The sequence below is a fragment of the Carassius auratus genome, chromosome 18, assembly GCF_003368295.1.
Source record: "Carassius auratus strain Wakin chromosome 18, ASM336829v1, whole genome shotgun sequence".
NCBI lineage: Eukaryota > Metazoa > Chordata > Actinopteri > Cypriniformes > Cyprinidae > Carassius > Carassius auratus.
This window is the reverse complement of record NC_039260.1, coordinates 18,378,425-18,391,882: the sequence shown is the minus strand read 5'-3', so window position 1 is coordinate 18,391,882 and position 13,458 is coordinate 18,378,425. Positions and strand designations below refer to the sequence as shown.

The following is a 13,458-nucleotide window of genomic DNA, read 5'->3' as shown; positions in this document are numbered from 1 at the left end:
TGAGAATAGAATGTATGAGACAAGAAATGAAGAAAAGGAAATAAATTATGTGATAAGACAAATAGTAAAGACGAGAAGGACACACCAGATAAGATGAGACAAGTAGAAAAGAGAGACAAGACGAGACCAGAGACATAAGAAGGAGAGACAGGATAAGAAGGAAAAAGGCGAGACAAGAAGATGAGGCAAGAATTGAAAAAAAAAGAGAAGCAAGGAGAGGACATGAGACATAAATACAAAAGAAAAAAAGAAAACAAGAGAAAATGAGACAAGAAAGAGAAAAGAGAGGGGCGAGATTAGAAAAATAAGACAAGAGAAGCAGAGACAAGACAAAATAGAACAGATAAGATGACAAGGACACACCATATTACATGAGACAAACATGAGAGACAAGAAGGGAAGAACAGGAGAGTTAAGATGAGGGACAAGATGAAAACAGAACAGATTATAAAAAAGAAGAGAAGAAAAACAAAAGAAAGATGAGACAAAGTGAGAAAAGACAAGGTGACGAGGACAAAAATGGACACGGAATGGAGAAGGACAGACATAAATAGGTCAAACAAGATGAGGAAGACGCACTGTATGAGACAAGCATGAGAGATATGAGATAAAAAAGAAGGATCAAGATGAGAAAAGGAGAAGAGGAGACCAGAAGTCGAGACAAGAATGAAGAAGAAGTTGCCCTTGCACATGTGAGCTTGAGCGATTAAAAGCTTTAATGTTTGGCCACTCAGTGGAAGTCAAAGGTCAAGGGGTCAAAAAATGTGTCTATCAAAACAGAGTTACAAATGAATTTATTTTCCCAAGCTCATCCTTGATCCGTACAGAAGTGCACACATCAGCAAAATGGCTCTCTCTGAGGGGTCGGGAAACACCGTATGGATTAAGCGATGTGTACAAGAGGAGCCCCGGTTTAATACAGCACTGAGAGTCTAATCACAGCTTCCCAGTGCCATATCATTTCCTCCGCCTGGATATTACTTCACGAAATAAAGAAGGATATTTCCAGCACCCTGGAACATATTCATTGTCAATGACAGAAATTCCTCACAAGCTCTAATCATTATTCATAGAAACACCACAGGGAGTTACGCAGACACGCTACAATACCACAACAATTCCGGCATACGAAAAACACCAGGCTCGTGCAAAGAGAGCGAGAGAAACCTAATGCAAAACAGAAACAAAGGACATACAAAGGTCAGCCGGCTTGAATTTCTTTTCAATATACAGTCAGCGCAACGTGTTTTCTATTGAATGTCTTGGTTTGGTTTTCCATTCTTTCCCTCTGGTGTATGAGCCTGGACAGGCCCTGCGTTGAGAGAGGCGAGTAGTCACGCAACCTGTTAGTGTTTAGCTGCTCCCCGGCTACTCTCATTACAGCCGCTCTCCGTGCGACGCGATCGCACACTCGTTGATGTTTTTGGCTGCTTTTCATGGGATGCTGGCACGCCGCTTGTGTTGGCAGGTCATTCCAGTAAGATTGCCTGCAGCAGATCCACCCAGCAACCGCCCACGAGAGTCCAGCTGCAGGAAATGCATGAGTGAAGGCCAAAAGAACAAAGCCGGTCGGTGACGTTCTGTGGCTTCAGTTAACCTTGTGAAATAAACACTCCCCAATGGTGCAGCTGATGTGCAAAGGTTAGCTTCATGCATCCTGATTCAGGAAAGAATTATGTCACTTAACTGTGGAGTTCAGTTCACAATCACCTTGCTTTGGTTTAACATGAACCCTGCAGGTCTGCCTGAGGCCTGACACTGAGAAAGAATACATCAACAGAAGCTGTTAAATAGGGATGGCGAGTATGATGATATACAACACAATGGCCAAAATGTGCCAAAATGCTGCTAGAAAATCTACACCGTTGGCAGATATATACAAGCAGATATCAGTGCTCAGGAGTGCTTTACATTATTTACATATAAGATAAAAAATGTGATATCAAAGTCAAGGGATGTGTGCCAAACGTGTAATTGTAGATCTATTAAAGCTGCAGTAGGGAACTTTTGACGCTCTAGCGGTTAATAAACAGAACTGCTTGCGTCTTGCGGAAGAACATTGTAGCCGAAGCTACTTCTCTCTGTTTATGTCTATGAAGAATCACAAAGGTACTGGGTTACTCCGCCGCGGTACCCCCGAAGTAATCTAAAATAGTCCGACTATATACACTTATTATAAGTGCACCCTAGTGATTCAGGACAGGCTAAAAACACAGTTTGGAAAATGGATTCATGGTGTACTCGCTTATTATGTTCATTTTTCTACATTTTCAACACAAACAAAGTTACGGACTGCAGCTCTGATTGGTTGTTTTTTTACCGGGAGCGGATGACTTTCTGCAAATGGCAATAGGACAACTGGGAGGAGCCAGAGGAGCTTGATTTTTTTCACAGATTATCTGTCTCATATTCTACTGTCGGGACATAATGACAGGTTTAACAAATATGTAAAAAATATATTTTTACAAAAGTTCCCTACTGCAGCTTTAATTAGGGGTTTTTCGTAAGCATAACACAAAACAAGAGTTTAATAATTTGTGATTGGCAATCAACTTTGCCAGGTTTCTGCATTAAAAAACAAAAATAAATAAATAACTAAAATATACTAATAATCATTTGTGGTCAAATGTGTGCATATTGCACTGTGGTATTGTCCGAATTTTGAGCCTGAATTATAATGTTTACCGTTTTTCATTTCAAAAGGTATAAAGTATATAAAATATTTATATAAGTATAATAAATATACTTAAAACTATTTACATGCAGTCACAGGTTTGCATGTATCAGCTATTTTACTCTGATCTGTGCCTCATCATGTCAAAATTTTGAGTCTGAACTATTAGTTTGATAAAATATCAGTTTAATAAAATAAAACGAACTATTCTTTATGAATAATTACATATTTTGGTTTGTTTCCAAATATAAAACTTCTATAAGTAATAAATAAATAATAATGAAGTCAGTTAAGTATATTTTGTTTGTAATGTATATAAGTAACTGGATTATGCACATTTTTTAAAAACATAAATATATATAATAATTATATTACTGTAATATGTAGACAGTATTTATATATAGTATTTTTTTTATAAATAATAACTATAATTAAATATAGTTTTAGTTATAGTTATTTATAAAAAAAACTATATTATTTAGTAATAACATTAAAATACTGGTGAAAATTGATAGGATATTGATAAACTGTCATAAGATATTGGTCATACTGCCCACAAAAACTGCAAAATGATCTTGAAAAATGGGCCCTCGTATCTGTTTTCGCAACTCAGCAATTGTGATGTGTGTGGTTTCAGAGAGACTCACGCTGAGATTAGAGCTCTCCCACACAAGAGCACTGAAATCATAAAGTTGTTTACAGTAGGATTACAACTGAGGAGTGACAACTTGTTACTCCACATCTGTAAGACGGGTCACTGCCCCACCTGTGCAGCCTTACTCCCCACCCCCACTCTCCCAAACCATCTCCTGCAGGTGTGTGTGTGTGTGTGTGTGTGTGTCAAGGGAACAATAGAGAGCTCAGGGTCCGTTCACTCTGGGCCAGTGAGGAGACTTCCATGCTTTAAAGGTTAAATCAGTTACTCAAGCCTGACCGAGGCTGAAAACAAGACAGCAGGACTGGCGTGGGCTTAGTGGACACAATGTGGCCAGCTGTTGTGACTGACTTTATTCACACACCCACATGAAAAGTGCTGAGGCTGCTTCATGGTGAAGTTTCAGGAGATGTTATCCGGCGCTCTCTGAAAGAGGGTTGACAAGTTCAACAGAGATAAGAGGAAACGCAGGGGGGCCGTGCACTCTTGTGGTTTGCATTTATAGTATTTCTAAGCGATGCACCTCTTAAACTCGATGTCACACATTAATGAAGGACAAACTAACAAAAGCATGCATTAGGAGAACAGCATATCTCATTAACTTCCATATGGTCAAACAGCGAGAAATGGTTAGAGAAGAGCAGGGAGTGTTTTAATACGGAGTCGAAACCATTTAACTAATTAAAAATCAGCTACAGGGTGAAATCACAATTATAAATGACCAGCACCCTTCTGAGGTCACAGTAGAAGTTGTAAGACTAACTTGATATACAGTATATCCACACAAGCTACAACTGTACATGTGTTTTTCTGTCATTGTGGATAACCATTTAAATTGACTCGTGTTTATACTAAGCAAAATTTATTTTCTATCGCTGACCCCTAAATCTAACCCTCACAAAACTGCTTTTCTGCATTTTAATGAAGACATTATTTAGTTTGTTTATGAAGGTGTTTTCCTCCTGGGGAAGGTAAGCTGCTTCACACAATGTAGGTGATTTCAAGTTTTGCTGTCCTTGTAATGACCCAAGGACATGCGGTTCTCATGAGCTAAACAAAAGCTCAGCACAAACATGTTTTGGCTTATGTTTATTTGTTCTGCATGTGTTGCTTGCTGGTTTTGAATTAAAATGCTTTACCATGTTTCACATAAAATGGGTGGACTGAGGTTATGGCATCAGAATTGTTTTGAAGAAAATGAACTTTGATGTACAACAGATGGAAAGAATGTAAACGTATGTTTTCTATTTGTCTCACAACCTCAAATGTGGTAGCCTAATGAATTTGTGACATAAAATAATTTTAAGTACAAGTTATCTCAGTCTCCCCTACTTCATGTTTTGCATTTAGCATTTGCCTCAACACGCAACATTCTACGCGTACACTCATTACTTCATTCATTCTTCTGACGGCTGCCACTCCACGTAAAAACTCTTTTCGTTTCAGATGCTACGTGCGTGTTTCTCACAGCGCATCTCGGATGTCCCTCAACAGTTTCTCCATGGCTTATTCAGCCCAGACGAACAGCATAAAGCACCTTCAAACTAAACCTTCTCCGCTCGGAACCGGACCTGAACTCAGTCTCTGAAGAGAGCGTGTGATTCAACGCGTTCAAGCTGGAGCCGAGGCGTGACGAATCTCCTGAGTTGCAGTAAATGCATAAAGACAACAGAAGAGTGTTGGGTCGGTAATGGCTACTGCTGGGAAATTGATTGTGTTAATGCATGACCGAGGGCTCCGAAACCCACTTTACACAACAACGGCAACACACTCTCCCTCCCTCCCTCTATGTTCGACCATATTCTACATGCAGTAGAGATATTATCGTTTTCTTGCTCAAGAGATCGTATCAGTTTGAATTTTATGATGCAACTCCTATGCAAAGGTTTGATTAATTTAAGGCTCGCTGCCTTGTTCTATGCGAACTTGGATCCCTCATCATTACGGGACAGGAGGGGTGAAGTGCATTAAGATACATCTGTTCCACCCATTGTCAGAAATTAACTGGCATTGATTTTCAGGGGCATTTATGACCTTTATCAGGGCGTTTTCCACTCAAATAAACCACAAGCAATGCCATTTTTTTTTAAATTGACACTAAAGTGTACGAATACAAGTATTTCATAATATTTATATTATTTACCTTTCAGTCGTTATGTAAAAACATTATCTGCTGTATTTTAGCCCAAAGTCCGAGTTAATTTCGGACTCTGGCCATCTCCCCGTTTTATTAAAGCCTATGTAAGAAGAAATTGAAGAAAATCAAATTTCCCACATTGCGTTGTTTAAATCCCGTTTTTCGTAATGAATTATTTTTCATTTATATTACGATAGTAGAATCGAGAAGAAACATTATACAAACATTATTTTGTACCCACTTTCGATCAAATAATAAAAACACTGTATCAACAGGATGCGAAAGTAAAGACTCTAAATGCCAAATAGCCTGCAATCAGCTACTTTCATCCGAGCGCTTTCATCCGTGAGTTAACAGCTATAAAAAAATATATAAAAAGTTGCGGTACAACTAAACGCAACATTTACTCCAACATCTGTGTGACAACAAAGTAGGTATAAAAAAAAGGAAAACAGAAATCCTACCTGAATGTTCTCCAAACGAGCATGTAGACTACGAGACCCTCTCCGCGTTATATTCCAAAATGTTTTACGCTATTAATTCCAGTGAAGATCAGACAGCATGTGTGCAGCTCGGTCCATAGTGCCAGAAGCTTCCCATGTGTTTGTTTTATTCGAGCCACGCAAAACAATTCCCAGTGCCCGCGGGGTTCGTCCAGCTCGTCCCCGCGATAAAGCTTTGTGATCTTCAAAAGCTCACCGATCAAATAGCACCAAGACCCTCCCTCTCCTCTAGTACCCACCCCCCGTCATTCACCAAACCAATACAACCCAAACCAAATAAAACCAGCTAAGTGATTACCTGAAGAGATGTGGCTACTCTTCAGAATGAAGAAGTTTAAGCGCGTGCGTCAGTCCGCTTACAAACAATCCGAATCAGTGTGAACGGGTAACAGCGTGAATAAAAATAGCTCCAGTTCTATTTTTTTTTCTTTACCTAGATTACTTCTGATGTTTTGGAAATCTTTTTTTCTGGTCGCTTCTACCCATTTCCCCAATTTTTAACGGCTCAAATGCTCGCAACACTGCATTTTCTCTATTAAATCAACTCACCTCATCTGAATCCGTGATTCTCTTTACGCGATTTGGATCGCAACAACTCTAAGTCAAGCTTGATGTGTCTCTCCGTTCTGAGCGGGGAAAAACAAACTAATGCACGGCAAATGGTGTAACTCGATCCATCCCGAGTCCATCCATCAGCAGAGCCAACCACAGCCTAGCCTAGAAACTGATCCCTCCCTATTCCCTCTCTCTATCCCTCTCCCTCTCTTTCTCTTTACTCCCTTCATCCACTCCAGCGCTAGTAGATGTGGTTTTTGGCTGCTTTCCCTTGCTCGGCTGTTTTTTTCTTTCTCCTGCCAGAGTGTGAGACCTTTATTGTCTGTATATGTGTATCTATCTATGTATATAAAAATATGTATATCATATTTATTAATGAAGTTGCAGTGTAAACACTTTTTAACACACAAATAAAGTGTCTTAAATCTCTTGTGTGTATATGTGAGTGGCCCTCACATCTTGGTGACCCCTGAGGGGCCCCCTCTCTTCCCAAACCCTTCCCCCAGCAGTAAGCTGCTTGTTAAATCTTTTCCACAGAACTGTTTTGGGAAGGGAGGACAACGAACCACACTTCTTGGAACTGCTCTTTGGAAGGAAATCTTGACTTACAGCTTGAGGGCGAAAAAGGAAAGGAGCGCATAGAATTTATTTTGACACGGTGCCCCCATGCATTTTCACCGTCAACCTCTCAGAACCGTTTTCAGTAATGAAGGCCTGCATAGAAAATCTGCACATTAAATGCAGCTGTGATCAAAAGCTCCAAAGTTTATCGTTTGCATATGCATGCCTTCACAAATAAACTGTACGTTTGCAGTATATGTGGTCAAGTATATTTCGAAAATGTTTGTTGATGAATTAAATATTAACGTAAGCTGCTGTATGAATTAGTTACAGATTCACTTTAGGCTGTATTGTGTACGAGTGTGAACATTAACACATACGAGCTGATAGTGAAACAAAGAACAGGAGAGAGTGTTAGAGGATTTGGCAGCTGTGCAGAGACACTGCAGTCGACAGTGTTTAGTATTGTCGTTCTTGTAAGTGCATAAATGTTGCTGTGAAATGAACACAAGCATCTAAAAGTCAATATTATATCTGCTCTCAGCAGTTGCTAAATCCCTCTTCGCTGCAATCAGAGTAGATTTAATGATTAGAACATTAAATGCAAATATAACTGTGGAGAAGCAACTCAGAATGCCACCACATCCTTCAGGTAACTGGTCAGACCCACATTGTACATACAGGTAATAGCTTTAGAATTTGTTCCACTGACCTAGTTGAGTCTGCTGTTAATAAACTCATCAGCACAGGTGAAGACGTGACAGGGAAATAGAGCAGGTAGAGAAAATTGAAAAGTGGAAGTTTTATGTCCTAAGACCTCCCAATGGGTTTTTTTGTTATTCAGAGGTTGTTCTTTCATAAGCTCATGAGACATAATTGAGATCTCATTTACGATTTATTAAAGTTTCAACTTTATCTCAAATGTTTCTACCAAAATTTCGTAAGAGAAATATTCATAATCAATTGTGGACATACATTAGTAAAGAGCTATAGCCTAAATTGAATGTTCACATTTGACTTGTAATCACAGACTGTTATCTTGGCAAATCTGAGCATAGTTTGAGTGATTACTGAGATCTCTTCAGAAACTGAAACTCTTTTAGAAAGAGTCATAGGCTAAGGTCAGAAAGAGAGAGAGAGAGAGAGAGAGAGAGAGAGAGAGAGAGAGAGAGAGAGAGAGAGAGAGAGAGAGAGAGAGATAATCATTTAATTACATTATTTAAATAGGGGATTTTTCTTCCAAATGGGCATAGCCCTCAAAACTGCATAATCATTCTAATTAAATTATTAATCTATACATCAAGGGAGAGAGAGAGAAAAAAAACTAGATTAAACGCAGTGGCTTAATAAAGTCTTCTTCGGGGGTCCAGAGTTTGTGTCAGTGATAACATCTGACCCTTCCCCCATTCATCTTCACAATTACATACATGCAAAAGCAAACAATCACACATTTGTGACGCACACCTCTCCATTATCATCTGTTCGTTAGCATGTGAATGTTCAGCAGGAAGGCAGAACGACTTCTAAACTACTTGCTACTGATCTGCCGTTGTCTACTGTATGTGTGAGATTGACGGCAGAGGGGCAGAGGTGGGCACTCCCAGGCTCTTGAGAGCTTTGCGGGGGGTGTAGGGTGAAGGGTTAGCCAGCAGACCTCTGCAGCCCATCCACTCAAACTGCTCAGCCTGATTTAGTACCGTCCGGCCCCCACAGATGGCACAGAGAGACACACACAGAGAGACAAGCCCGTGGAAGTGCAACACTTGTGTGACAAATGGAACCCAGACCAGCATCATGCCACAGACACGCTCTTAATCGGGCAGTGTGTGTGTGTGTGTGTGTGAGGGTCTGGAGCCTCTGAGTCCGACTGCTTGACACCCAGACTGCATAACTCGCTCTGTCATAATGTCATGCTGAATTTCTGTGCAATACTGTTTAGTATAATTCATTTGGACAGTTTCATATTTTCAAGGGAAATGTCCATCAGGACAAAAATTAAATACTCCAGATAAATTTGATTTTGAATAAATATTGGTATGGTTCTTTGGCAGAAAGGGCATTTTTTTTAAATTTAATGTCTAATCATGAAAGCAACAGTGGCCTATGGTGTATTCTACACTCAATTCTATCATGGGAAATGATTTTTAGTCACAACCTGTTGGTGAAATCGCGTGCGTAGAGGGTGTGTTATTTGCGTTGAAGATTATGATTCAGCGATTTAATGTGCATCGTTCTGAGAGAGTGAAAGACTTAACCAGGCTCGGACAAGCCCGACCCCTCCTGCTTCTGAGACCAACTGCTCTGGCATGTAAACCTTCAAAACACTTCACACAGCTGAACATAATAAACGGTCCATAATTACACTCCTCCGCTTCCTTTATTTCGTTCTTTGGATAGTCACTTCCTAGAGAGTATTTAGTGAGCAGATGTGATAAAGTATAACTTCATAATTTATTTAAACAGTTTTTGTCTGTGCTATATTTTTGTCTATTTCCTACATATAGATAGATGGATGGATGCATGGACGGACGGACAGAGACAGGCAGATAGATAGATAGATAGATAGATAGATAGATAGATAGATAGATAGATAGATAGACAGTTGAATGATAGATAGATAGATAGATAGATAGATAGATAGATAGATAGATAGATAGATAGATAGATAGATAGATAGATAGATAGATGGACATGGTTGAATAGATAGATAGATAGATAGATAGATAGATAGATAGATAGATAGATAGATAGATAGATAGACAGATAGACAGATAGATAGATAGACATGGTTGAATGGATACATAGATAGATAGATAGATAGATAGATAGATAGATAGATAGATAGATAGATAGATAGATAGACAGACATGGTTAGATAGATAGATAGATAGATAGATAGATAGATATACATGGTTGAATAGATAGATAGATAGATAGATAGATAGATAGATAGATAGATAGATAGATAGATAGACATGGTTGAATGGATAGATAGATAGATAGATAGATAGATAGATAGATAGATAGATAGATATGGTTGAATGGATAGATAGATAGATAGATAGATAGATAGATAGATAGATAGATAGATAGATAGATAGATAGATAGATAGATAGACATGGTTGAATGGATAGATAGATAGATAGATAGATAGATAGATAGATAGAAAAAAAAGTCAATTAAAAAGTCCTGTTTGTTTCTTTAGATTCTACTCTATCTTCTTACACAGTTCTCCTCTGAACTTGTGTTTACATCCCAACAGGAAGTTGCAGACAGGATGTGTATACGGTTTAAGACTATGGCACAAGAACTCGAGATTTTTGTTGACACTTTACTTTAATTATGAATGTACTGAGCTATCAACGTGGCTCAGATAGACATAATCATATTCATAGTCGCTGCCGTAGGTAATTTGCAGAGGGATATGTCAGCGTCCGTGCGAACCAACAGATTGAAGACAGGAAATGACATTCAAGCACATTATTTATTGAATCATTGCCATGAAATTTATATGCGAAATAATTTTCATTTTTTAGAGATTCTAGGATCTCATTCTCCCGGAAAATGTCATATATTCTCTCTCATTCTGTCTGTCTTTTGGACTCACCTTAGCTGCTCTTATCTGGTCCTGATAATAGCTGTCAGTGCTGGGGATATTCTGCTCAGTGCTCAGAACCTGTTGTTTGCTGAGGGATGTGTGTCTGTTGTTTCTTCAGATCAGAGACTGAAAATAATTAGACATTAAGCTATTAATCCATATCAGTACACTGTTCCTGACTGACATTCTTAATGTCGCTCTTATTCACATCATTATCAGATCTTCTTCTCATTGCAAATCATAAAGGATTTTTTTCTTTTTAGCCTGATGTTGCAGGTTCAAGAGTTTATGTTTAAGCTCTACATGATAAGACTGCCTGAATGTGTCTGACTTTATAATGTTTGAAATTCTGGAACTTAATCTGTGTTTCCTAAAGCCAGTCTGTTTTGATAAAATAAATGATGCTGTTATTCATCTCTGCATAGACTCACACAGACGTAAAGAGATGGTTCACCTAAAAATTTATATTATCTCATCATTTACTGACCCTCGTGTCATTCCAAATGTGTATGAATTTCATTCTTCTGTTGAATGACATGAAGATGAGTAAACAATGACAGATTTTTCATTTTTAGGTCAACTATCTCTTCAAAGGGATACGACTTCATACATTGGCTATAATAACAGCCAGGCCAGTTCAAAATTCATTGCAAAAACAGCTCAGAAAATTACAGTGATATTGAGACTTTTTGTGAGTGAGGCTGATGTGTACCTATAAGTCACTGTATACCCCATCTATATGTTGCATCATCATATCACACACATATGTTCTATGTGTGAGAGGAAGTAGTTAGCAGATGATGGGGGAATGTTTTGTGTATTTCGTGTATTATGACGTCAAGGGTGTGTCTGTGTTACTTTACTGTAGGTAAGAGGGCATATTTGATTTGCCCTACTTGTAGCAAGCAGTAACCAGCCTCGATTACCTTTAGTCTCATTAACACATACGCAAACACACACAGGTGCTGTTCTGCTCTGCACACCAGATCCACTCCAATCGGCAACAAGCCACAACAAGCTTCCTCAGTACCCGTAGATGCATCTAATATCTGCTTTTAAGGTGTGAGAGTGTGTGACAGTGTTTTGCTTATGCTTCTCGTGCATGTGTTGTGCAAGTGTGTGCGAGTGTATCATGGTTGAAATAGACCAAAATGTGAGCTGGGCTGAATTTGACCCTCAGTTATACAGTGTGAGACCCACAAACACAGAATGACAGAAAAACTCATTTGTTAGAAAGTTTAAAGAAAAAGTATAGACTATAATACTACTACTACTGCTATATAAATATATTAACTTAGTAAATAAATTATGAATAAATATATGTAATATATATTGCTTTTATAAAAGTATCTTCTAAATGCATAAATGTAAATATATGATAGATTATGACTATGTATTTTCTTGCCCCTTGAAGCATATTTTGTATTTTGGGATTTCAAGATTTAATATAAATACATTTTCATTTAGAAAAATATATTTGCTTAAGTGTGCTTAGAATATACTTTCTTGCAGTTATGTAATTAATATTTGTAAAATAAGTAATTTAGCCAATTTAGTTTAAATGAAAGATTACAGAAATGAGTTCACTTATTCAATTCATGTATAATATTCTAGTACTTAGAATGTCCTCCATAATTTCATGTATACTGCACTGACCCTTTATGGCACAAAATAATCAAGTTCATAGCTAATTTCCATATCTTTCCTGTTTAACTTCTGGATTACGACCTCTTTGAATGCCCTAAACTCTAATGGGGAGTATTGCTCAACTCATCTCTACAGAATCCCCCACAGATGCTCAAGACTGTTAAGATTGGGTGAAATACCAACCCGATCTCACGGCAATTCGTAAATTTTTCACAAGGTGGCTTATTCGTACAAATTTGTACGACCACACTCGTACAAATTCAAACGATTGTTGCCAAATCGTACGTATTTTACGAGTTGCACAATTCATATGAATTTGTACGAATGACCTACATCTAACCCCGCCCCTAAACCTAACTGTCACTGGGGTTTAGACAAATCGTATAAAATCGTACGAGTGAGGTCATACAAATTCATACGAATAAGCCACCTTGTAAAATACGTACGAATTGGCCGTGAGATAACGTTGGAAATACTTATCCACTGAAGGATTTGTTACCTTGGGAGAATGTATATAGTCACTGTAATGCAGGAAATGAGGAGAGGGTATCATCTTGTTTTTGAGTTTCACACAGTGGTGTGTGAATTCATGAGAGCATTGATAAAGCACAGCTCCCTCACACCTTCAGCACACATACAACCCTATAAGAGCTTTACCACCACCTAACTTCACTGTGGGAATCAACAAACTTCACATTGTACTGCCCTTCTAGCAACACCATATCATTTTGGATGCTGTTAGTTCTGAAATGATTGACTTGGTCTTATGAGACCAGAGTATGGATTCCCAGAGGTCTATATTTTGTAAATACTGGCCTTGGAAAAGTTTAAGTGAGTTTATTGTGCTCTGGCTACAGTAGGTAGTTCCAGTGTGGACAATACTTCTGCCAGTTGCATCATGCCCTGTGAGATAAACAGTCCAGCTTGGTATTTCTCCTGTTTTTCTAGCAAATAAATAAATAAATAATAATAATAATAAAAAAAAACACTAAATGCAAGCTTAAAGTGGAAGCTTTATTATTTCAGGGGCTTGTGACAAGTGCATTATTTATTTAATTTCTGTGTTACTTTTTGTGTATTTTTCACTTAAAATGATTATTTGGTATTCCTCTTGTACCATTGTCCCC

General features: G+C 38.2%; 1 protein-coding gene across 7 annotated transcripts in view; it reads right to left on the bottom strand.

Moving 5' to 3' along the window:
• The window catches only part of LOC113118581 (semaphorin-6D-like), a 112,173-nt gene that overhangs the window by 12,702 nt on the left and 86,013 nt on the right, over positions 1-13,458 (bottom strand). For 3 of the 7 annotated variants that reach the window (XM_026287860.1, XM_026287866.1, XM_026287865.1), the window contains exon 1: positions 6,519-6,667. The exons of 1 other annotated variant lie outside the window; for it this stretch is intronic. The gene's annotated coding sequence lies outside the window, so the exon portion shown is untranslated. Of the gene's footprint in view, positions 1-5,930; positions 6,146-6,518; positions 6,669-13,458 lie in introns of those variants that run through there. 3 more of the 7 variants (XM_026287863.1, XM_026287867.1, XM_026287861.1) reach the window with 3 other exon arrangements.